Source organism: Notamacropus eugenii, chromosome 5, assembly GCF_028372415.1.
Source record: "Notamacropus eugenii isolate mMacEug1 chromosome 5, mMacEug1.pri_v2, whole genome shotgun sequence".
NCBI lineage: Eukaryota > Metazoa > Chordata > Mammalia > Diprotodontia > Macropodidae > Notamacropus > Notamacropus eugenii.
This window is the reverse complement of record NC_092876.1, coordinates 354,531,375-354,556,701: the sequence shown is the minus strand read 5'-3', so window position 1 is coordinate 354,556,701 and position 25,327 is coordinate 354,531,375. Positions and strand designations below refer to the sequence as shown.

At 41.5% G+C, this 25,327-nt stretch overlaps 1 protein-coding gene across 7 annotated transcripts in view; it reads left to right on the top strand.

The window, feature by feature from the left end:
• Window positions 1-1,446: 1,446 nt before the first annotated feature.
• The window catches only part of BOC (BOC cell adhesion associated, oncogene regulated), a 99,174-nt gene continuing 75,293 nt past the window's right edge, over window positions 1,447-25,327 (top strand). For 5 of the 7 annotated variants that reach the window (XM_072613992.1, XM_072613991.1, XM_072613994.1 and 2 more), the window contains exons 1-2: window positions 1,447-1,905; window positions 7,669-7,756. The gene's annotated coding sequence lies outside the window, so the exon portion shown is untranslated. Of the gene's footprint in view, window positions 1,906-7,668; window positions 7,757-23,145; window positions 23,215-25,327 lie in introns of all 7 variants that reach the window. The other 2 variants (XM_072613988.1, XM_072613989.1) reach the window with 2 other exon arrangements.

Sequence of the window (25,327 nt, the reverse complement as noted above, 5' to 3'; positions counted from 1 at the left end):
ATGTAGGGTTAACAAGCATGACTATCTCCATATTACAAATGTGGAAACTGAGACCCAGGGAAATATTTCACTTGCCCAACCATAGCCCTGAAGTTAGTCAATGGTAAAGTCAGGTTTAGACGTTTATTGCCATTTCTGACTCTTTTACCTAAAGTGAATTCCTAATTAAGACAGAGAGGACATGTGAAGTAACTATGTGGCATAGTATATCCAGTGAGGGCTGGATTTGGGATCCTGAAAGACCTGAGTTCAAATCCAGCCTCCAGTACTTACTAGCTGTGAGACTCTGGGTAAGTAACTTAATTGGTGCCTGTCTCAGTTTCCTGGAATGTAAAATAGTTGTGATAATAGCTCCTATCTCACAGGATTGTTGTGGGGATCAAATGAGATATTTGCAAAGCCCTTTGAAAACCTTGTAGTGTTATATAAATGTTAGCTATAATTACTAGGACTTCCAGTTCTGTTAGCAATTGCAAGATATATGACTTTTAGAAGGTCACTTAACCTCAGTTTCCTCATCTAAAAGGAGGGAGTTGGATTAGATGTTCTTCACAGTCCAATTCCAGGCTAATGTTCCATGATTTTACCCTAGAGAGAAGAGACCAATCCTGCAGCTGACTATGGGATCATTTGGCTCCACACTGCTCTGAAACATTTCCTGTCTCAATATTTTGGCTGGGACCAAACTAACATTTTAAAAAACAGAAAAGATATGTGTCTCCTTCAGAAGTTGCCCCCTCCCCAAATCCTTCCTTTCCTTTTGCAGCTGTTCCCTTATCCCCCTGGATGATGAATTAGATCAGGTCAGGGAGCTTTCAACTTTGGGCCTTTGCAGACTCCCTCTCTGCAGAACAAGAGGGTGGAAGGGAGAAGGATCGGGACCAAAGAGTCTCACCAATGATTTTCAGTGATTAAATTCTCTTTTTTAGTTCTTTCTATCCTTGACCACACACACCTCACTGCGTGCCCCTCTCCCCTCCACACACACACACCTAGTAAGAAGAGTAGCTTTGTGTCTAACTAGTTAACCACAATTTTTGAGAAAAGAAGAAAAAGTAGGAGAAATCAGAGAAAGGGGTCTGAGAAGGAATTTAACAAGTGGGGGGGGGAGGGAAAGGATGATAAACTGAGTGGGGAGACAGAAGAAATACCCAGGATGAGGCTAAGAAGAGAATAGGGAATAGAGGAGGGGAGAAGGAAAATGTGAGAAAGCTGGAGGTTGAAAGTTACATTTAAGAAAGAAACTGAGAAAAAAATATGGAAAGGTTCAGGAAAAAGAAAGATAGCAAAGTTAGGTGTTTTAGAGAAACCAACTATTTAGGACACCAGGGTTTTTTTCCCCTTCAGTTTCCTCTCCAGGGCTGATTTTTTTTTTCTTTCCTCCTTTTTGCTCCTCCCCCTCTTTGCCTCCTCCTCCTCCTCCTCGCGGGGGGGAAGGGAGGCTCCAATGCAGGGGTAGCAAAAGAAGGAATTGTTTGAGAGTTCAGTCATCCAAAAAACCTCCTTCCATATGGAGGGTCCGGGTGCCGTCAGCGCAATGCCTCTTTCCTCCTCGTCCTCCTCCTTCTCCGTCTCCTCCTCCTCCTCCTCCTCCCGCCGACACGGCCACCACTCCTTCCTCCTCCTCCTTCCCTGAATACCAAACCCATCACCCGACACACTTAGACTTCCACGCAAACCCTCCCTTAATCACTTCCTACCAAACCATCCGGCCTGGGAATTCTCTACTTTCAGATTGCCTTTGTTGCTCCTGGGATTTTCTCTCTTCATTTGGTGTAGCTGTGTGCGTGTGTGTGTGTGCGTGTGTGTGTGTGCGTGTGTGTGTGTGTTCTTGTATGTGTTGCCATCCCGGAGCGCCGGCCCTGGGTTCCAAGTTTGCACTTCTCTACGCCCGCTGCATTAGAGGTGAGTAAAACCATCACAAAAAAAGTTGTGTTTTTTTAAAGTCTCCTCTGGGTGTTTTTGTTTGTGGTTCGTTTTGTTTTGCCGGGGGTGAAATGTAGAATGGAAAGTCGGGCTTTATATTGGGAGGAGGGGATGGAGAGAGTAGGAATAGATCGTCGAGACTGGGAACGTTGTGAATTTCTGGTCCGGCCGGAGGCTGAGATCTGAGTTTGGGGAAGTTGCCTGCCGGGCCGGAGCCACCGATTTTTGTGTACCGGGATGCTGGAGCCTTGAGCATCGAGGACCAGGAATATCGCAAAAAGTTTGTCCGAGGCCGCGCGGTGTCCTTGGCCCCGAGGTCCGCGTAAAGGCGCCGGGATCGAGAGCAGGAGCTGGAAAGCGTTCTTCCTTATCGGGATCCCCCGGGATCCTCCCCTAGGGCTCCTCAGTGGTCACCCGGCATCTCGTTGATTTCCCTCTGCACTCCAGGGCCAGTTGCACCAAACCAATGGGAGGGCCTAGGACTTGCTCTTCCAACCTCTGCCGCTGCTTTCCCCCAACTTCCCCAAAGATTTACACCATTTCTCGGCTTCCCGGCTCCAGGCCGCTGGATAGCTCTTACCCACAAAACTTTCCACTTTAGGCCCTCGCTGGAGTGTGGGTGAATTAATGTCTCAATTGAAAGAAATTGGTTTAAAGAGAAAGGCAATGGAAAGGCAGGCTCAGGAGGATGAAGCAATATTGGAGAAATCCCCGGTACTGAGATGTGTGTGTTTGGGGCCAGGGTGGCATGGAAGGACCAGAGAAGGTCTGGAGAGAGTGGCGAAAGGTTGGCGTGGAGTATGTGTATGTGTATGTGTTCTGCTTTCTGCTAGCTTTGCTTGTCTAGGCTCTTAGTGGATTTTGTTTTGGTAATGGAAAGATCATGGGAATGAACAAGTGGGAGAGGTGGAGAAGAGGGCAGTGGGGAGGAGTGAGCAAAGAAGGAAAACAGTTGCTATTTTGTTCATGGAGAGCACTTATGGGTGCTTAACTTGTGGTCGTGCATATATCTTTCTAAGATGATGGAGGAATTTGAGGTGAGAGGAGAACAGTCAGTAAGCCTGAGACTGAATATAAGGAATGGTCATTATTAAAAAATAACATTAAGGAAAGCAAGAAAGAATCCTAAAGAGTGATGGCAATTTAATTAAGAATGCTAAAATCACACATCACAAATTTCCAAAAGGCAATGTGTCATGTGTTAAAATTTGTTTTGTTCTTTGCATACATCCCTAGTTCCCTAACGTGACCCAAAATTACCTCTTTGTGCTTGGGAATGGATTCCCACCAAATTTATGTTGATGAAGACTCCTGTCCCCACACCCTTCCCAAGTTCTCTGTGTACAGTAGAGTCCATTTTATACCCAATCATTTGCCACCAGGATAACTTTGCAAGCATTGGCTAATTAATTAACATAATTTTAAAAGTTCTTGAATGGTTTTGAGAGGAAGGGAACTCCCAATGTAGAAACTCCCTTCGTTGATCCAGTTCATCAACTCCTCTGAACTTTGTTTTTGAGAGTTGCCTGGGCCACTTGGCAGCCACCAATCCAGCTCATCTACATCACTAGTGGAACTTGAACCCAGGTCTATCCTAATTCCAGTAGTGGCCACTAAGCCAACTTGCTTCTCTCTACATGTCTTAACATTTCTGATTTACTTGGTGACTAGCTCCTTAACTGCTCTACAATTCTCTCATGGCTGTTTGATCTTTCCATTTACAGCCAATAAATCAGTCTTCATTTCCAGTGGGCAGAAATTCATCAGCAAAAAAAAAAACAAAAAACCAAAAAACCAAAACATAAAAATAATGACTTTTCTGGCAGGGGGAGGGGAACGTCTTTAGGGGAAAGCATCTTTTTTTTAAGCAACTTGTATTCTTTAAACTCTTCTATTTTCAAAGTGACTCTGAGTAGAGAAGTTTCCAAGATTGTTTCTGAGGATTTGTAATTGCTTTTACATAAATGAAAGAAAGGAGGTTCCCATACTAATAGTGGAGCTTCTTGGGATTAGCAGTGACTCTTGTGAGGTGTGAATAGGAGTGGAGTTAAGGTGTCCCAATCTCTGAGGTTTAGAAGGGAGAATATGCAAATAAATTACAATTTAAAAATCAGAGCCGCTTCATTATATTCTTTCCTCCAGTTATTTCAGTATCAAAAGTGAACCAGTCTGGACCTTCCAAGAGGTAAGGGGTTGCCCTCATAACAACAAACAATGAAATGAAATGGGAGGTTTGACAACTTAAACCTCAAAAATCCCTGTCCCTCATCCTTAACGAAAAGAAAAAGCACTGGAAGAGAGGTTTGTGCAGCAAAAAATACACTAGCCATTTGTTTCAGGCTTTTCTATTGAGAACAGATACAGGTGGTCATTATAGGAAAAAATATTAGATTTTTGACAACAGTCACAAAAAAAAATGGGAGTACTTTAGCTTCTTACTGGCTGCGTTAGCTTAGTGTCGCTATATGGGAGATCCCACCACCTAATAGAAATGGGTGGAAACAGCTTCCCTATTTTGCCACTTTGAAGTGCTTTTTAAAGTATTTTGGACCTCAACCCTTCAGCAACTTGTTTGTGGCCTGTATAGCCCCCAAATTAATCAATAGGTGATTTTAGTAATGAAATAATTCAGCTGACATCCCCACAAACACCACAGTGGTTAAGAAAGTAGGGCAAGAGGTGAGTCTGGTGGTCACAGCATCCCACAGGATAGCAGGAAAGCCGGATTCAAATCCTGGCCCAGCTACTGATTCTGATTCTATATACCACTCTTTGCCCCTCATGCTAGAGCACTGGGATATGTTTGCCCTGATAATTTTTGGGAAGTGTTTACCCAAGTTCAGAGTGGTATTACTGGATTTCAGAATCTGAGTTATCTTCAAACCCCAGGACTCCACAGGAGTTGTAAACCTTAGTTCATTTAGTAATGTAACTCTCATCCTACTTGATTGGGAAAAGGTTAAAATTGGAAAAAATCCTTGCCAGAAGGTGTCATCACAGAGTTTCCTATTTTCTTCGCAACTATGACCCAGTGGCACCAGCTTTCTTAGCCCAAGGATATTTCCTTTTAATCATCATTTTTGTGACTAAAACCTGAGGACAGAAGAGTCCCTAGTTGAGTTACTTCTGTCCCAAGTGAAAGTTTGTCTGAACTTCTTTGGAAGACTACTAATCCATGAAATAGAGCAGAATATACAGGAGCTCCCACAACCCCAGAGTATCCCTGTTATGTTTTAAGACCAAAGATTCACAAGGAAAAGTTCAATATCAAACTAAAGTATAAATATTATTTACTGTCCTGTTTCTTATGAGACTGGAAACTTAGAAGATAAATTGAACCTCATTTATAGTACTAAGTTTATTTTCTATTCTTGGGAGCAATTCAAATTCTAAAAGTGATTTGAATGTTTTTCAAATTTATGGCACCAAACTAAATGTTTGGCATAGTATACACAATACACTCCAAATATGAAGTCATGTTTACATACTGCTTTCGTGATCAGGTGTTCAGTCTTTGGAACCCTATTGTATAGTAACATCAAGGAAGAGATGATGGTGTTGAGTTCAGTTGGAGTAAGCTGGAGAACAGTTGGAGTTGCCTCTTTTGAATGACCTGAGATACTACTCCAAATGTTGGGAAAGTTGGGTTTGAGACCTGGCTCTTCCTGTGAACTCCCATTCACCCTTGGTTAAGACCCCTGAACTGATTTATTCTTGAGTCTCTTCTTCTGTAGAATGAGAATAATACAACTTTGGCTCCTCCCTTTCCCTCACCCCGCCCTCCTATATCCAATCAGTCATCAATTCTTTTCCATTCTTTCTGTGTCACATCCCTTACATCAGTCCCATCCTTTCCATTCCTACCATCACCATCCTAGCTTAGATCCTTGTTACCTCTTGTTTGAACTATTGTAGTAGGTCAACTCAAATTCTCTCCTACCCCTCAGATTAGTCCTTCATCAGATTATCATTCTTAAAACTATTTTCATCATGTCACCTTCTTTGTTAACCTCACTACAGGATCTGAAGGGGCCATCTCCATTCGTCCTGATCTATATCTGACCACTGGACCCAGATGGCTCCCTGAGGAGAAAGTAAGGGTGATGATGTTACACAGCTCTCCCTCCCTTAAATCCAATTCACTTGCATGTCATGGCATCATCTTCATGATGTCATGGTTCTCTTCCCAGAATGAAAGACAAACAACAATAATTCCCATTCAAAACTTTCTGTCTCCCCATAGCCTATGAGGTAAATACCCAGATGCCTTGACCTGATGTTAAAGACCTTCCATGACCTGGTACCACCTTCTCTGGTCCCCAGTTTCTCTCATATGAATCTTTTGCTTCAGTAAGACTGAAAATGTGAAGCCATCCTTCTTATTTCTGCTGTTTTCCTTTAGACTGTGTTGTACCTGCTACCAAGTATGTTCTTTTCCCTCTTTTCCACTTAAACATAGCCTACCTAACATTCAAGGGTCAACTCAGATCTCATCTCCCTAATAAAGTCTTCTATCATCTCCCCAGCCCTTAGAGATTCCTGGGACTCTTCCCAGAGCTCCAGGAGCACTTCCTGCTAATGGTAAGTCTTTTGTCACTCCTTAAATGTTATCTGGTCTTATCAGTTAGAATTTCATGGGATTAGTTTAGTCTGGCAATAGGGAGTATAGGAGATTCCATTCCTTCTGTGAAATGGGTGGGGATACCTTTCTTTATATTATTTTGAAAGGCTTTTTCCCTGTGATTCGGACCTCATCCCTTCAGCTACGTGTTGTTGACTTGGGAAGCACAAGGATTAATCAGTAGGAGATTTTACTCATGAAATAACTCAGTCAACATTCACATAGACCCTACAGGGGCTGAGAAGGGAGGGCAAACAATAATATAAAAGGAAAACAGCATCAGAACTCTCATCAATAGAAGATCTTGACTGCAGAGGACTTGGGGAAACATGCGCTCTCCCTGGCAAAGAGATGGTGAACTCTGCTTGTGGAAAAGAGGAATATGTTATCAAATTTTTTAAAAGGTGGGCAAGAGATGATCTTTCTGATCATAATATGCCAATATTGAGACCATATGAGTCTTCTATTTTCTTGTAGTGCACACAGTTCCCTGCCTTGCACATAGTGGGAGCTCAACAAGTAACTGTTAGGGAATGGATGTATTACAGCTGCAGAAGAGAGTGTCTGAAGAGAACTGCTTTGTGGGAAAGGGTGAGAACTTACCTTCAGGTATTTGATTTGCCATTATGGGCTACTCTTTTAAATGCTAGCAATGGTTTTCTTAACCAGCTTTAAAAGTGATTGTGTGTCCTTAATCAGTTTTTTAAATGACATTTTATTTTTTCCAATTCCATGTAAAGACAATTTTTAACACTCATTTTTTATAAGATTTTGACTTCCAAATTTTTCTCCCTCCCTTGCTCCTCCCTAAAACTACTTTCTTAAGGACACTAAGACCAGTGTCTTAGCACTTAATCAAATATTAATTTCAGTCCCACCCTCACACTTGCAAAGCAGTGAGCCAAGAAACTGGAAAGTCAGGGGCTAAGCAAGACCTTGGAGAAGTTTTGTTTTGTTTTGTTTTTCTCCTGTTTTGTCATTTATGTAAAATGAGGATGTGGAAGATAACTTCGACTGCAGTTCATGGCCAAGTACCTTAAAAAAACAAATGTCAGTCAAGTGTTTGATGGTTGCATTGTATGGAGAGAAGATGAGAGAACTTTCTCTTTCCTAAATTCCAGAACAAACTTCCTGGAACCTGTGACCTTGACATTTTCTCATCATTCATACTGACAGTGAATAGACATAGAGGGGAATAAGAGACAGCAGGTGAGTTTTTTGCTTATTTTGTAATATTTATAGCTAAATATCAGTGGACACTTGTATGATACAATTTACAATATGCCTTTCAAATGTGTAGGTAGTTCATTTTCTTAAGTCTGTTGTTTTTCTTTGAAAAGAAAAACATCTGTGGGAAAAATGGCATTCATGAAAAAAAGGCTTTTAATACTGAAATTGGAAGAGTCAAGTTTTTGAGATTCTGTCCATAGTTCAGAGAGCTTCCAGTTTCTAATCTCTGTTTGTCAAAACTCCAGTGAGGCAGGTATGGCCTTTCTCCAGCAGTATAGTAATACCCATGCTGCTGGCCTCAGTATGCTGTCTTTGTGGGCCTTCAGTGACAGGAACCAGTTGCTTTGCCTGGTGTTGCTGAGAGCACCAGTGACACAGATTTATGTCTCAAGTCAGTGGTATTATATAGAGTGCCTTGTGGCATGACATACTATGCTGTGCTTATCTTGAAAACACAGAGTACCTCCGGCTTCTTCCCATTTTCTGAAATGCAGTTTGGGAAATCATTTGTCTTTTCCTAATGGCAAATTTGGCTTTATCTTCAAAGGAAGCCTTTGATGTTTGAAATAGAGTTGGCTGGGGGTTTAGGGGGTGGGGGGGTGAGTGAATAAGAGATATCATGGCAGAAACTCCAAATCCACCAGCAGAAAGTCCACCCAACTGAGATGTCAGAGAAAATGTTGAAGAAAGCCTCCACATTCCTAGGAGTCAGCAAAAAGAAGCTGTGCGTTCTGGGCAGGGGAAGATGAGTCTGGTTTGCATCAAGTGTATTGCCAAATGCCCTTGCTGGGGAGGTAACCAGAGAGTAATATTTTAAAGAAATGTTCTTTTCCCAGAATCCTTTGGCAGAGTAAAGATGAGGTGAGTGTGTGGTTCCCAGTGCATTTGGGAAATATCAATTGTCAAACAGGAATGAGTAGAAAATTTACTACATCCCCATCACTGAGGTAGGGACTTGGAGGGATATCAGAGGAACAGAAGGACAGATCTTGCTTGCTCTCAAGGTGATTTCATTTTAGTTGGAGAGACAAGACAAAAAAATACATGAAATAATTTCTCAGATACTTCAATGGAGTCATGAGGTCTTTTATGCTGTGCCTCATATGTAAGTCATATGTTTACTGCCTACTTACACGCTTCTTGCATCTTTCCATTGACCTTTGACCATGGAACTAACTAGAAAATTTAAATACATGAGACTGGTGCAAACCAAACTGGAACTAGTGGAACCAAAATGAAAAACATGATCCTTGTGGAGATGAGATTCGAAGAAAGCAGCAAAACTTGTCAAAGTTTAAATGTTTTTTTATGTCTGACTTTATAAATATTAAGCCCTACTCTCTGAAAAACTCATTCTTCAATAGTTAGCCACTCACCTCTAAGTTCCAAATTCAAGGTGGCTTTGAGCTTTAGGTTTGTTAGAAATTAGAATATCCTACATTCAAGGACGTTTGTGGAATTTGGAGTTTACTTAAATTCTTAAAGTCAAGAATGAGGATGACATCAACTTTTTAAACCTGGGTGACTGGAAGAAGGTCATGGCAGAGCAGTAATGCGGGCTGGGGGCAGGTGTGCCTTTTAGTAATTTTTTGCAGCTTAAAAGTCTTGATAGCGAGGTTTTGACTTTGAAAAAATTTAAATATGCTAAAAAAAAAAGTTAAGAGAACTCTTTTTGAATTCTGGCTCTGCCACTTGATAAGTCGCCTCATCTCTCTGAGCCTCCGTTTGTTAATCTATAAATGAGGGGGTTAGACTACATGGCCTCTGAAGTCCTTTCCAATTTTAAATTCTGTGATTTAAAAAAATTGCTTACAATTAGTCCTCTCATCACCTTTAGTGGATGAAGAAAAAAGATTTTTTCAGATATTATTGTCTCATCTTCCAGATTATGACTGAAAAGCCATGGAAAGAAGGTATACCTTTCTCTAGTGTCTGCATACTAAGCAGCACTCCAGTTTAAATTTAGAGATTCTGCTGATCATCTTCCATTTTATATTTCTAGTTCTGTGTATTGCTGCAAGGGTTAACAGGTATTGTTATCTACAAGGTCAGCTTGGCTCTGTAACTTTTGACAGAGTGACAGGAAAAGGGATTTTTGTGACCCACAATCCTCTACCCTTTAGATAACCTCAGTTTGTAATATCCCTTTTTTATATAACTGTACAATATACAGATACGTAATATACAGACGCCCTTTTTGCTCAGAGAAGTGGACTGTAAAATGACAGCCATAGATTTTGACCTAATGAGCCTTCAGGTGAACACTCTAATCAAAGACCCTAGTTCTAAATTGGGGATATGAGGTTGTGGCCCCAAGACAGCTGCATGGGATGATGGGACACCTGGGAGGCTGAACATCCCAAGTGACAATTTAGGGAGTAGCCACATGTCTTAGCGTCTGTCTCTTAAATTTGCAATTTGCTCTGCCTTTTTGTGAAAAGGAAGGTTGGTGGAACACCAGGTATTTTGACTTTCGTTTTGGAATATGAAATCCATCTCAAGATAGGTGAACCTTCAACCTCTGTTGTGCCCCCTCAACCTTATTTAGCTTTTTCCTTTTTTTTTAACTTGAACAATTTTATTTATGCTAAAAAAAAAAAAAACCACATTGCTGCCCAGTGCCCAGTAGAATCTTCCTTCACAACAAAGTAGAGTTAAGCCAAAAAACCCAAAAGCTTAATATATTGACAGTATATGATCATATATACCTCATTACAAGACTGCAATCCACCATGTTTTAACTAAGTGGAGACCTACCTGTCTTTTTCCCCAGATGAAGTGTCTATACTAGTCTGAATTCATATTTTTTTTATAATTTAAGCAGGTTTATTAAATGTGGTTCATAGCTAATTGGGAGTGAGATTTGATTTATTCATTTTCTACTAAATCAAGAGCTTCTCTTAAATATTATACAAATCTCCCTCTCTGTCTCTGTCTCTCTCTCCCTTGCCCCTCAATGCCCCAGCCCTAGTCCTTTCTCTAATTGCTAATACTGTATAAAATGAACCATCCTTCTAAGACAGGATTTTGTTATACAGTAATTCAGCTTTTAATACTTCGCACATACACACACACACACACATACACACACACACACAACACTTCTTTTTAAAATCATTGTTACAGCATAAGTAATGGACATCCTTTTTAAATATCAATGGATGTTTTGTAGGCAAGGTATTACATAAGAAGTTGTTCAAAATCGCAGAAGAGAGTTAGAGTTGTATTAACCTTAAGTCCAAACTTCATCAGTTGCAGTCACACTTAAAATGATAAATGTTAAACACTGATGTTTTAATCCCTTAAAAGAGTTTGGTGTTTTCATCCCAAAAGACAGAAAATGTATAGGGGCCAGGTAAAATCCTCCACAGTCCAGTTCCTTTATTGCATAGAATTCTTTTGTAGCGATAGAGGCCCTGAAGTTCGGTCTGGTCTCAGCCTCTGTGACGGTGGCATTCTGCCAGGAAGTTTCCCTGGGTGGTCTTTGACGAAGGCGAAAAGGAACCATGGGGGCATTAGGCTCTCCCATAAGGGAGGAAAGGATGTAGTCTCATATCTCTAAATAAGGTGACTTTCTCCAGTTGGAACTCTTGGGTTTGGTTTGGTTTTTTTTTACTTCAGTCTCCTCACTTTGAAACTCAAGGGCTACTACACCATGGTCTTGTATACAAGTGAAAATAGCTGAACAGGTTTCTTGAAAGAAGTGTTGTGATGTGTGGGGTTTATTTTTCTTCTTGGTTTTTGTGGACTTTTCCACGAAGAGTCAATTTCTGTGATAATATTTTATATTTATGTGGTGCCTTCCTTCCTAGGGGGCAGAAGCAGGTTAGCAGCAGGCACCCTTCATCCTCACATCTTTCATGAAAGAAGGACTTATTATTCTCTATTGACAAGAAGGGAAGCCCACAGAGTGGGAAAGTGGTTTGCCCAGTTTATATCATGAATCAGTGGCAAAACCAAGAGAGTAACCCCTCTAATCAGAGCCTGAGCAGCGGAGATAGGTGATGTTCAGCTCAATAAAGTCATTTACTAGTGAGTAGAAGAGGCAACTTGCAAGAAAAATTACCTTGGAAAGAAGGAGTTGCTGTGATAGGCAGGTTTGCATGACAAAAGTTGGGACTTTCTGAAGAAACATTTCAAGGGCAGTAGGAAGAGGATGAGGGAAGGAAGGAAGGAAGGAAGGAAGGAAGGAAGGAGGAAGGAAGGAAGGAAGGAAGGAAGGAGGAAAGAGAAAAAGAAAGGAGGGTGTAAGGAAGGAAAGAAAGAGATAAAAAGAAAATGAGGAAGGGAAGGAATGTCTTTATAGAGAGGGAGCTTTGGTTCCAGGAAGACTGGGTTTAGGTCCTGCTTCTGACACTTACTGGCTGTATGACCCTGGGAAAGTCACTTAACCTTCTCAGTGCCCTAGACAATTCTTAAGACTCTTAAATTGTAGAAAAATTGATGACCCTCATTGATAAGAGATGGTTTCCTCATCTGGAAATTCCCTTTACTAATAAGATCACAGGTCTAGTTCTCACCTGCTACTGGACCACCTTAGCTCTTCTAGTTGATTATGGGTATCTGTAAATAACTGAGGCAGGTGGAGAGGGGAACAGTAAAAAATGTAGTCCATTAAAATCTCCTGTCCATTAAAGCTGTTTATTTTGCAGTCTACATAACATAAAAGGACTTTTTGCCAAATTTGGGGGGGTTGGGGGTGGGATGGGGAGGGACATCAGAATTTCATTAATCCTTTAATCCATTAGAACATGGATTGGAATGTTTTAAAAGAGCTGTCCCGTTATTTATCATGTGTTTGCAGGATTTGGGAGTGGGGGGGGGGGGGAGGGGGAAGGGCAGTAGACCTAAGCTACTGGTGAAGTAGCAGGTGAAGTTGCCTCCTGCCTCAGGAGGAGCCCTTTCCCATCTGATGTGTGATCTAGTCCTATTGCGTGTCCTAAAGTGTCCCATCCCCAAGGCTGTTTCCCACCCCTACCCCAAATCCTGGGGCCTCAACAAGTTTAGTCAAATAGTGTTTGTTAGAGCCAAGAGGATGGGCTGAGTGATGTTTGGTTTAACAGATAATTTCACTGGTCAAGAAGGATAGAGTGACAAGAATAGCATCTTGGGGAAAATATCTTCCCACAAAGCAAGTATCACTTTGTAGCAGAGCGTGTTTTCCAGGGACTGACAAAGCTGGGACCTTCCTGGCAAACAGAGGGCAACACAAAAAAAAGACTTCACAGACAGATAACTGCAGAGAAAAGAAACAACCCTTTACCTGAATATGGGGATTTCGCTTGAGAAGGCATAGGGGGGAAATCTCCTGTCTCTTGTTGCAAACACCTGGGAACCAAACTTTGGTTTTAATGCCAGCTTTGTGTCCTTGTCTAATTGGTAACCTTGAGAAAGTGCTGTGCCTTCCTTTTCACATCTATAAAATAATACTTACTCAAATTACTGTAGAGAAGTGTTTTAAGAATATAAGAGAGTAAATGAGTTCAAAACTTTTGTTTACCTTGAAAGCCTACCGATTCATTGCATTCGTGATAACCTGAGATGATCTAGGAGAGAATAATTTAGGAAACAGATCACAGTTCCCAGGAGCAGTACCTGGGATCTCTCTGCCTTCTGTTGCTTTGGTTTGTGTTTTTTAAGGCCAGCGCTACTTATTGAAGGAGTTTTTGGATCCTGCTGCCAGAAATCCACCTGGATCAAATTCCTCATTCATTGTCTTTGAATTAATCCCTGAATGGAACAGAGTGAGTTATTACCAAAAGAAGAAAGTTTATTATCTGTAGGAGTTTGATATGATAACACAGCTTTGGGGAGGATTAGAACTAGGGTCATAAGGCTTTCAGTTACACCTCTTTTCAAAAAACGAGAAGATAAAGAATGTAAATAGTTTTAGGGCTAATCAGTCTGAGAAAAGGAGGCCTGATTTGGAAAGAGAAAAAGAGTCAGAAAATGCAGTCTGTTCCAGAGGTTAGTAGCCTCCTGGGCATTTAAGGGGCTACACAATATTCCTGAGTGTGGGAGATGGGGAGGGACCCTGACATGGGCCCCAAAGGAGTCAAAAAGAAGAAAAATGGGAACATTGAAAAAGAAGATGGAGAATAATGAAACCCAGAAGGGAAGAGAAAAAAAGAAAGGGAAGAGGAGGGAGTCTTGGACCAACATTGAAAGTTGACCGTTTTTTTTTTTTTTTCAAGAAATACGGAGTTGTATTTTCAAAACCCTCAAACTCAGCATCTGAAGCAGTCAATGGAAACCACGTGAGAGGGAATGGTCAGCTTGGGCCAGCTGTCACCTCAGGAGCACCAGCTCTTAGGTTATGTGCCTCATCATCTAGATAATCACACCCAGCTTCTATTTCACTTACTCTCAGAGGTTTTTTAATATGCTAAAGTAGGGAGGGGTATGAAATTTTCGGCACAGAACAAAATTAATTCACTTTATTTAAAAATAAATCTTTCCTTAACCTAAAAACTTTTTGGACTGTGTGTGTGTGTGTGTGTGTGTGTGTGTGTGTGTGTGTGTGTGTGTGTGTGTGTGTGTGTGTGTGTGTATTATGAGATGCTGAGAATCCAGATTCAAAATAATGAGGTGTTAGCCCCAAGAAACAGAACTGTCGCTACACTAGATTATGGTGGTTCTTTTTCCGATCTTCTGTGGGGCCCTCAATTAGACCCCCTCAAAACTGTTTTGTGTGTCCTAGTTAACCTATCTATAAAATGAGCATAATAGAAAGTCATACATTATATTACAATTATTATAATTTCTGTTTTTTAAAATCTAACCTCTGATTTCATCAGTGTAGGAATTCCCAGTGAAAAAATTCTCTCAACCAATGTGGATTGGCACCTGCTCTCCTATTACATTCCTAGGTAGTTATTTGAGAGCATTTAGAGTTTTAAATGCTTATCTAGGGTCTCACAGCCAGAATGTGTTCAAAGTAGACTGGAACCTGAGTCTTTCTGACTCAGCCCCCATATTCCAAGCCCAACCCCTATGGCTTTCTATTCACTTAGTCCATCTACCATTATAAGAATTATTATTATTATTAATTATTATTTTTGGTGCCTGCTGTTCCTAGATGTTTTAAGGGTTTACAAAGAGACCAACACATGGTCCTGATCCACTCCAGGATCTCTTAAGTGTGTCATCCAGTCAGGTATTCTAGAAGGGTCCGCCATTATTCTTGCCTTCATCACCCTCTCCTCAGGCTCCCCATCTGTAATACATCTGGTCTCTGGAGACCTTTAGTGTGGTGCGGGAGGCAAGGAAAAAGGAGGCAAGGAAGAAGCCCAGCTGAATTTGAGAGCAGTGACAGATCCATTGGAGTCTGGTCAAAGTAGGGGGAAGTGAGACTGGTTTCAAATCCCATTTAAATCATTCCTGGCACATAACAAAAAGACATTTCTAGATTTAGGAGCTGGGGAGGGAAGAAAGCAGAGGAAGAGAAAGAGGGGGACTTGGGCCAACATCAAAGGTAAAAAAAAAAATTGCAAGGAATATAGAATTCCACTCCCTCAAAACAACATCTGTAGCAGTCAAAGGAATCTGTGCTGCAGATCCCAGGAGCATGGCCTCAGCCTCCTTCAATTTTAAAATTTGACACATACCCCATCCCCCTTCATTCCCCCAGTCACAGATGGGGGACAAGTAGAGAAGGAAGGAAGAGAGTGTGCTTAGCTTGTTCTCCCACCGTGGCCTGAATGGAGCCACTAAAGTGTCTGTGGTGTGTGAAGACCCCTTTATCATCTATCTGCCAATGGGTTTTCCTTGCCCCACTGCTGCTTTGTAGTCTGGACTGTCGAGAGCTGCCCTGTCGTTTGGGTCCCCCATCTGGAAGTGCCAATAGTCCATTAGTTGGACAGAGCCTTTTTCCCTTCTGGCTGGGTAGAGCCCTTCCTACTCTTAAATGTATAGAGAAGGGAGGAGCACATAGACCTGTTTTCCCCCTTTTGGCCATGTAGAATCTTTTTTGCTCCTCTCTGAGTCAGACACATGTAAAACTGAGACTGGGGGGAGTGAAGTGAGCCATTTGCCAGCCCCCCAACCCTTCTGTGTTCTTTCCCAAGACCCACACACGCAAACCATGCTGCAGATTGACAGGGTGGGCCCTTAGCCTCTGGAAATCACACCTTTTAAAAACAGCAATTTTTTCCAATGCCATCCATATTGGAATAGGGAAAGAAATGAGTCCTTTGTTCCTGTTATGCAATGAGCAAGGTGCCTGGTAAAAAGGATTTCTCTGCCACATGGAGCCTGAGGCATTTTTGTAGCTTTCGAGCAACCCCCTTCTTCTATGGACCTTCCAGAATCAAACCTCTCTGGGTATTTAGCATTGGGGACTTCACGTGGCAGTAAACAGACTGAAGGACTTGTGTCAAGATCATGAGATCATAGATTTAGAGTTGGATGGGACCTTCGAGGCCAACTGGTCCACTCTATCTCACCCTTTTCTTTTTTATCAGGGAGGAAACTGAGAGTCAGAAAGGGGTTCAGTGACCCATCAAGGTCACACAGTTACAAAGCAACATAGACAAGACTTGGACCCATGTCCTCAGCCTCCAAGCTCATTACTCTTCATTTTACCAAGGGGGTTAGAGATCGCAAAGGAAGATTTTTTTTTTTTTAATTTCTGAACTGTTGGCTAAAGAAAGGTGATATAGCTAAGCTCAGTTACCCTCAACATTTGGGAGCAGGACTAGAAAGCCTAGCAAATTCCTCTAATACTACTGTAATGAACAGGGTTTCAATTTAAATTTACACATTCCACAGATCATCTTTCAGCTGAAACTTTTTTCAGCATATTGCTCCAATTGTTAACAGGTGCCAATATCTAGAAGTGTTTCTTCATTCTGTATTTTTTTTTTTGGCAGAGTGGAAGGTTAAGGGGATTATTGTGACTTTCCTCTTGTGCCCTTTGGTTTAGTGTTTAGTCAAGCTCTCATCTCTCACAAAAATCAGTGGGTGTCTATCTCCTGAGCAGACTCCCTAAAACCTAGAGGCTCAGGAAAGGAGAGGGAGTTTCAGGATGCAGACATCTCTGTGGTGATGTCTCACCAGACTCCAAACTAGAGTTACCTTCTAGTTTTTTGTGGCATCCTTCATGCAGTCATCCTTCATCCTTCATAAGGGGCTGCATCCTTCACGCAATGATGCAACCACCCCTGAACTTGCATTCTGTGTAGAGCTCAAACCAGTAGTAAATGTGCAATTTTTACTCTGAGCAGAAGAAAACAGTAATGGAAATAAAACTCAAGAAGAAAAATATTAGAAATAAAATTCATCCAAATCTTAAGTGACCTAGGAGGCTCAGTGCGCACCACCTCATTGCATAAGACATGATTCCTTTCCTCATGAAAGTTATACTCATTCATTCAATAAACATTTATGAAAGGTTCTTTTTGTTCAATACTATACTTGATTCTGAGGAGATAAAAAAATACATATAATGGGATCCCTACTCTGCCGAGATCTTCATATCTATCTAAAGCAATGCTAGCATCTACTAACCAATGAGAAATTAAGGGATGAACTGATACTGACTATAGGAGGCATAATTATCAAGTCTTGAGGTTACATCCACAAATTGTCACCCTCATCTCCATATCTGGCTCATTTCTTTGTGATCATACCTCCTAAAGTCCTGGAGGAGTCAGCAATAAAGTTTATAGGAGTCTAGGTTTACAGGGACCTTAGAAGTCACTGTGGTCCAGTTTTAAATGACTCACCCAAGAAATAAATGGCAAGTGCAGGAATTCAAACCCAGGTCCTCTCTCTGCCTCTGCACCCAGTGTGTCCTTTTCCAATGTACTCTGTTGCCTAATGTCCCCAAGGCCTTCATATTGCTTATTTGCAGGAGGAAGACACTATGTGTGCAAAGTGGGAACCACAGTAGATGAAATCAGGATTAATAGGGAATTTGTGGGGTTGAGTGGAAAGATAGAAAGTATCATCCCTGCCATTTTCCAGCCCAAGTAATCTTATTGGCTTGTTTGAACTTTTAGTTTCCTCATCTATAAGGTAAAACTAATGAATACTTGCCCGACTTGTGTGTATAATCTTAAGACTTGATAATTATGCTTCCTATAGTCAGTATCACAGTTTATCCCTGAATATTGGCACCGGGTGATTGAAACAGTGAAGAATGAATGAGATATTGTCCTTACAATGCTTGGCAACCATAAAATGTGATATAAGCTGCTGTGGAGTGACAAATATTTAACAAGTGACTCTTCCCTCACTCTTCACCCCCCAAAAAATGTTGGTATGACACACTTAGAAGTTTAATCTGTGTTATTAATGTTTTTACCAGTACTTTCTTAGTCTAGTCAATCAATAAAACAATAAATTAAGCCCTGACTTGTGACCTTTGCTGATTTCAGACCTCTAAACATGCACATTGAAAATTTAACAATAGGGTCTCTCAAGCTGGCTATAGCACACTCCTGCGTATAAGCGTTAGACGGGGTAGTAAAAGACCTTTCAGTCTGTCATATGGAGCTGTCCACAAACACTAAACTATGTTGTGATCCCCAGGAGAAGGTAAGCTCCTTGAGAACTGGGGCTATTTCATTTATATCTTCATATTTCTAGCACATAGTAGGCACTTAGTAAATACTTGTTGAATTGGATCAAATCACTTGTACCTCCTTGGCACTTGTTCTTGGCAGTGGTTTTTAGAAAATAAAGAGACCCCACCCTAACTAAAAGGGAAATAGCAACCAAAAAGAACCTTCCTCCTTGTGGGGGAGACATGGTGAGCCCTGGATAGCTATGTTTTACATCTATTAAAGGCAGGAAACAAAGAACAGCGTGCTCAATTGGAGTGGAATTTTAGGCAGGCAGAACTAATTTCCCCCACATGGGGAGTTAACTAGAGTGCCAGGGCCAACTCCCTTTCTTTGACTTTGGAAGTCTCCAGAGGGAAGTAACGACTTTTTTTTTTTTTTTTTTTTTTGCATCTGTCCAAGATCAGGCATGTTTTCCTAATACTAGGCTGGGAGGGGCCCCCTTGGGGAAGGTTGTCACCAAGCCTCTGCTTCTTTGGTTTCCTTGCATATTCCAATCTGAAGGTGACCATCCTCTAGCTCTTTCTCTTGAAATCCAGTGATGATTTTATGCATTATTAAATGTCATATTTCAATATATCCCACAAAGACTTCAAGCAATCCTTCATCATTGTCAGCGTATATCCAGAACCTTGTTCTTGACAAGGATGAGCATCACATCACAACATGAAACAGCACTCTAAAACACTGAAGTATTTGCCCCTGTGGACAAGAGTATAAAGAAAGTGTGGATTTTTTGTAGAAATGAAATAAAATGAGGAGGTTGAACTAGATGATCTCCAGGGTCTTTTTTGATCCAAATATCTGTGATTCTTGTCCTTGGGCAGTTGACAATCTAATTTTCTATTGCTTCTCAATTTAGGTTAACGTTTAATTTGCCCTGAGACAGGCAGGGGAGTTAGAGGAGGAGGGTAGGTCCTCCTGAGATGAAGAGGTGGTTGAGTTGATTATTCAAAGAAGTTGGTGACTCATAGTACTAGAAGGGACCTTAGAATCCAATTTTAGTTCCAATTTCCTCATTTTAAAATTGAGGAAACCAAGGCTAAAAAAGGTGAGAAGATTTGACTAAAACATACAAGCTAGTGAAAGAAGTTGGCAGTAGAACCTAGCTCTTCTGATATCTGATTCAATGTTCTTGTACCATCCTGCCTGCTAAATCAGAGAGAGGGGACATAGGTAGACTGGTAAAATAGGCTGAAGTTCAAAAGGTCAGGATTCCTGGGATGAAAAGCCCCAGGAAAAAGTTTGGATGGCATTCTAAGCAACAGCGTCCTTCTGAGCAGACAGATTCCTGTAATGTGTGCCCTCTGGGCAGTGAGAAGATATAATCCTTGGGTCTCCTTCTGTGTCTGGCCAGCAGACTCCAGTGTGAGGTGTGGAGCTGTCTCTTTTGCCTTGGGCACAGGGTTGTCTGGAAAGTTCAAAGAAGCAGGTACCTGCTCTACCTTTTCCCTCCAGAAAATGGGCACCCTTGGAAACCTGTTTGACAGCTTCCATTGGCTTAACTTTGAGGAGAGCTTGAACATATTGGAGGTTGGGGGCAGGCAAGAGGAGCTATGGAGAAGCTCACAATATTACATGTGCCTATCTATTCAAGTCTAAGGTAATAGTAGTGTTCCTTGGGGAGGGGGGGCAGTGTTTGTTTTTAAGATGAAGGGGAGGATTGGCGTGCTTAAGTTCACTAGAAGGAGTATGTGTTGCTGTTTTTCTGAAAACATGAAGCTGAGGAATAAAACTAAGATTTCACTATCATGGGTACATTGGTCCTGAATGTATCTGAGTAAGCATGTGTAAATAAAAGTGCCTTTTACCATCACACCCTAGTAGAAATCTGTGTCTAGTATGCATTAGTCAGGGTGGGAGTTTTTGTTGTTGTTCAGTTATTTGTGGACCTATTTGAGGTTTTCTTGGCAAAGATACCGGAGTGGTTTCCCATTTCCTTGTCCAGCTCATTTTACAGATGAGGAAACTGAGACAAATAGGGTTAAGTGACTTACCCAGGGTCACACAGCTAGTAAGTGTTTAAACTCAGGAAGCTGAGTCTTGTTGACTCCAGACGCACTGTACCTCCTTGGGATAGAGGTAGAAAGAGTGATAGATTTCCAGGCTGCAAGGAACCCTACCTAGAACCAACAGCCATGCCCCACCCCATCCCCAGCACCTCCCAGGAACAGAGAAAGAGTACTGTATACTGCCTGGTCATGAATCAGGTGTCTTCAGGATCAGTACAGCTTTCCCTTCAGTGTGGTAGAGAGGAATCTGAGAAATAACTGCCCTAGTTTCAAACCCAGTTATCTGGGCAACCACAAGTTAGTAGTTTGGCCACCCCAATCATCCTGAAAGCTATCTGCCCTACAATTCCAAGTATTATTTTTGTTTGTTGTGGTAAACAGGAAGAGGGAATCAGGGAAGATGGACTCATCTTGAGAATTTCTCTTTCCCAGTGGCAGGAAAGCTCAGTTTTTCTTTTCTGGTTCTCATCATGAGCAAAAAAAGAATCTCTTTTTCTAATCATGGGATTGGCATAGGAAGGGGTAGGGCAAGGTGGGAAGAAAAAGGAGGTGGTACCAGGGGATAGGGGAAACCTCTCCTTCCAGTCCCCTTGGACTCCAGAGACAGCATAAAGGTCAAGGGAGAGAGAAAGACAGAGAGGTAAGACATAGAGTATGGTAATTCTTGTAGGACCACTGACTGGAGGAGCACAGTCCCAGGAAGCTTCCAGAATCTAACTGTAAGATTAATCTGAAATAAGGGGAAAAAGGACAGAGAGAAGAAAGATACTTTCCCGATGCACAACTCTTTCTCCATTCCATGAACAACCAATATTAAACAAAAAAATCCAGTCCCATCCTCTTTCTGTTTCTTATGCCTGCCCTCCTCCAATACATGCACATTTCTTAATTTTTTCTACTTGGCAGGAGTTAAGAAACAAGATGAATCTGGACCAAGATGAAACCCGTTTGGGAATGTGCTGGGCAGCGGGCTGCTGCCTCCCATTTCAAGGAGTGGGAGGATTGAGAAGGGGGTGGAAAGAGATCCTGAGATTTAGGAGCATGGGTGGGGTGGGGAATGGGAATTGTCATTTTCAGAATGAAGGCCTGGCCCACAATATTCTCTTTAGGGGAGGCAAAGAAAACTCTTAGGCTGGTAACCATTTGTGTTCCAAAGCTACAGGTTTTCAAAGCCATTGTGCCAAATCTCAACAAAGTGGCCTTTTGGACTGCTGTCTATTGGCTCAGCGGAGGGATCCCTGAAGAGCTACACCTGTTCTCTCTCTTGATTGGTTGTGCCAGAACTCCCTGGGTCTTTTGGTATGGTACTAGCTCTGGGATTTAGATAGTCTTGAAACCAGCCCTCAGAGGCACTTTGGGAAAGGTCTTCCTTCCCTTCGCCCAGAACATTAATTACTAGGATCGCGAGTATCATGAGATCCATTCTGAATCCCTAACCTATGAGAGGTAAGGGAGAGAGGTTGAGGGGTGACTTTTTTCTTAATGTAGCTACCCTTTGCTAAAAAAATAAAAAATAAAGGGGGCCCTTTGCAGACTGAACTAACTTCCATTGTTGCTGCCATCTTTTGGATTTTTCTCTTCCAGGTTTGTTCCCAGGTAGAATTTACTAGAGAAAAGGAAATCTGGCTCAAGATTAGAGATATAGAAAAGGCTAAAGGAGAAAATTTAAAAAAATTTTTTTTTCTTCTACAGGCAACTTTCCTGGAAAATAATTTATTATTTTTAAAAGAATTGTGTATATACATATACACATATATAATGTATATATGTATTTAATTGAAGATTACTCAAAAAATTATTTCTAAAAATTGTTTGTTTTTTGTTTACATGTTTGTTTTTTTAATGTAAAATTGCCTAAAGCTGTTGTTGCTTCTGAATCAGACAGTGTACTTTTCTCAGTCTTGTCGTGCCTGGTGAGGTAGCCAGTCATCTTTCTTTGATAATCGAAGGTATTTTTTATACTTAGAAACACAGAAGAAAGGAAAGGGAGACCTTTACTTTTAACTATTGAAACTGTTGTACATCTCTTAATCTAGACTTCAAAAGTAGAAATATTAGGGATGATCACTCAATTGCCACATTTGTCTTGATTCTAAAACAAACAGCATACTCAGGTCTTATTGAAAAGCTACACAACCATAGACATTCACCTAGTGCCTCCATGTTTGCAGGTGTATATAACAATAATAACAAAAACAATAAACAGCTAGTATTTCCATTTCACTTTAAGGCTGGCAAAGTGCTTTACAAATATTTCATTTGATTTCCACAAAACTGGAGAGGTAACTGCTATTATCCCCATTTTATAGATAAGGAAACTGAGACTGAGAGATGTCAACGTGATTTGGTCAGGATTAAACAACTCAGGGGTGGGGAACCTGTGGGCCCCAAAGCCACATGTGGCCCTCTAGGTCCTTAAGTGCAGCCAAGTTTGGATTCAGTCAAAGAGCTGCACTTGAGGACCTAGAGAGCCCCATGTAGCCTCAAGGCCACAGGTTCCCCACTCTAATCTAGTTGAATTCAAATCCCGGTCTTTCTGACTCTAGGTCTTACACCCTAGACATTGGTAATGACACCAGAGGCATCCAGCTCAAGGCTTGTAGGCTGCATGAGGCATGAAAAACTCCTGAGTGCAGCCCAAACCAGATTAAAATGTAATTGGGAAATGTTTAAGAAAATATAAATAAAAGTACAATATGACGTAGATAATGTTAATTTGCCAATATGCAGCTGTAGGGATCATTTCACTTTGACTTTAACACCACTGCCTTATACCACACTGTCTCCACAGGATGTCTGTTCTAGTGATGACATCTCCACCAGCTTCATGGAGGCCCTCCCCTGGGGCTGTCTCTTTCAGGTTTGGATCTACTTTGCAGAACAAGTTCGTGGGTTCAACAGACTGCTAGAATTAGGGGAAGGGTACCTTATAAGCAGAGGGTCTTCAAGTAAAGGCTGGATGACCACTTACTGGGTATATTGTAGTGTTTTTTTAGGGAGGGAAGGGTGAAGTTGAACTGAGAGAGACATATCCCTTCAAACCATGATCCAGATTGAGCCAGGGAGAGAGCAAACCAGTAGAGAAGTGAGACATCCCAGGCTAGTGGGTATTCAGAATATCTGTGGTTGTAGGATATTATTGGGTAATTTTTATTTGGAGCAGTCAATGTGTGCCACCTACTACCCTGCCCAATCTCTCTGTATATGGTAAAACCATTCCTATTTGCCAGGTGGAAAAGCCAAAGTTCTCCTGGCATGCCTGAGTGGAGAAGAAGAAAACCGAACGATAAAGCCTTTATTAAAGCATTACACAATTGACAAGTATTATCATCATCATTATACCATAGGCAGACCTTTACAAGCCCTTTCTTATTCTAATTGCTCCTCTCGATCTTTGGATCTTCTCCACCTCTATTTGGTCTTTATTGGGGTTTTGCTCCAGAATCACACTTCATTTTTCCATCTTCTTGGTATATTTTGGAACTACAGTGCATAGCACCCAAACATTTGCTGAATTAAGTCAATAGAAGAAACTGAAAATACAAGGGGCAAAGGCTTGCATACTACTGGAATATTGGTGAAACATGTGGTTGAAATTGTCCCTCCACTACGCTTCATCCTTCAACATTTTTCTCCTCTCCCCTTATACTTTATTCTCTTTGTAAACAGAGTTTGCCAAACCCAGCTGGCTTGGCTCCATGTGTTTGTTTTCCATGCATGTGCCAGCTTTTTGGCCATGGCCACAGGGCTCTGAAAAAGGAGGGAGCAGGAGGGAGCCAGGAGACGTCAGCAGCAAGCTTCAGATCTCAAGATTCTTATTTGTTTAAAAGTTTAAGATGTTCTAAGAGATCTTTTGGAATGAGGAAGGAGAGAATCCAGCTAGCATTAAATGTATATCTAGGGTAGTGAGCTGAGGAGAGACAGTGAAGGGGGAGTGAGATGAGGAAGAAGAGGGTAGGTGAGAGAATGGAGCTGCTGTTCCTGCCACTTCTTTTCACTCTGGAGCTAGTAGATTGTCCCTGCCCAAGTGCCACATAATGACTATATTTTGGGCCTTCCTGGCTCAGAGTGAATGTCAATAGTAATTGTTTCTCTTTTGACCAGCAACCCTGAGGGTCTGTCCCTCCCAATTTGATTTTTTTTTTTTAATTAAAGGAGCCATCCTTTGAATAACTACTTAAAGAGGTCCATTCACTGAATGGGTATTACCTACTCAAAGGGAAAATCTAAAAAGGTCTTAGCCTAAAAGGACCTGGGTCTCCCATTGCATCCTGGCCCATCTCCAGTCATCCTGATGAATATTTGACCATTGGGACCCAAATGACTGGAGAAGAAAGTGAGACTGGTGACTTTGTACAGCCATCCCTCACTCAAATCAAAGTCAACTGCAATTCATGTCATTATTTCCCTGATGTTATGGTCCTCTTTAAGAGTGAAGGACAAACACATGACCAGTTGTGTGAGGGAGAGGTGGAGATTTCCTGCGGGTTTGTAGTGAATGTCCAGACCTGGAGTAGAAGGGGCTTGAGAAACAAAGCAAAGGAGAAAAATGAGGGTAGGGAGAAATAAGAGCTGCCTGAGCACTCATGCTTATACTACACACTACTTTGGATGAGTTTCTGAGACCACACCTAAAACAAGTCTAAAGGATTTGGCTAGCAAGTGCTCCTCAATTTGACCTAAATAGGAGTTATGTGAGTTTGGAGTTTAACGTACTTTGAGAACCTTCTTCTCCATGGGGCAGCACTATTTAGTAAATTGATTATATGCTATCTGAAAGAGGACTTGAAGGAGAGGAGTATATGTTTAGATTTTAGTTTTTGCTTCTTCCCAAATCTAAGGATGGCAGACAGTTCAAGGATAAGTTGCCTAAGTCATATGTATCCTTGACTTTTTCCTGTAAAATGATGCTAGGGTGTAGGTAAGTCTAGACAGGTAAAGGAGAATGGTCTTGAAAATTCCCCTCTTAGCTA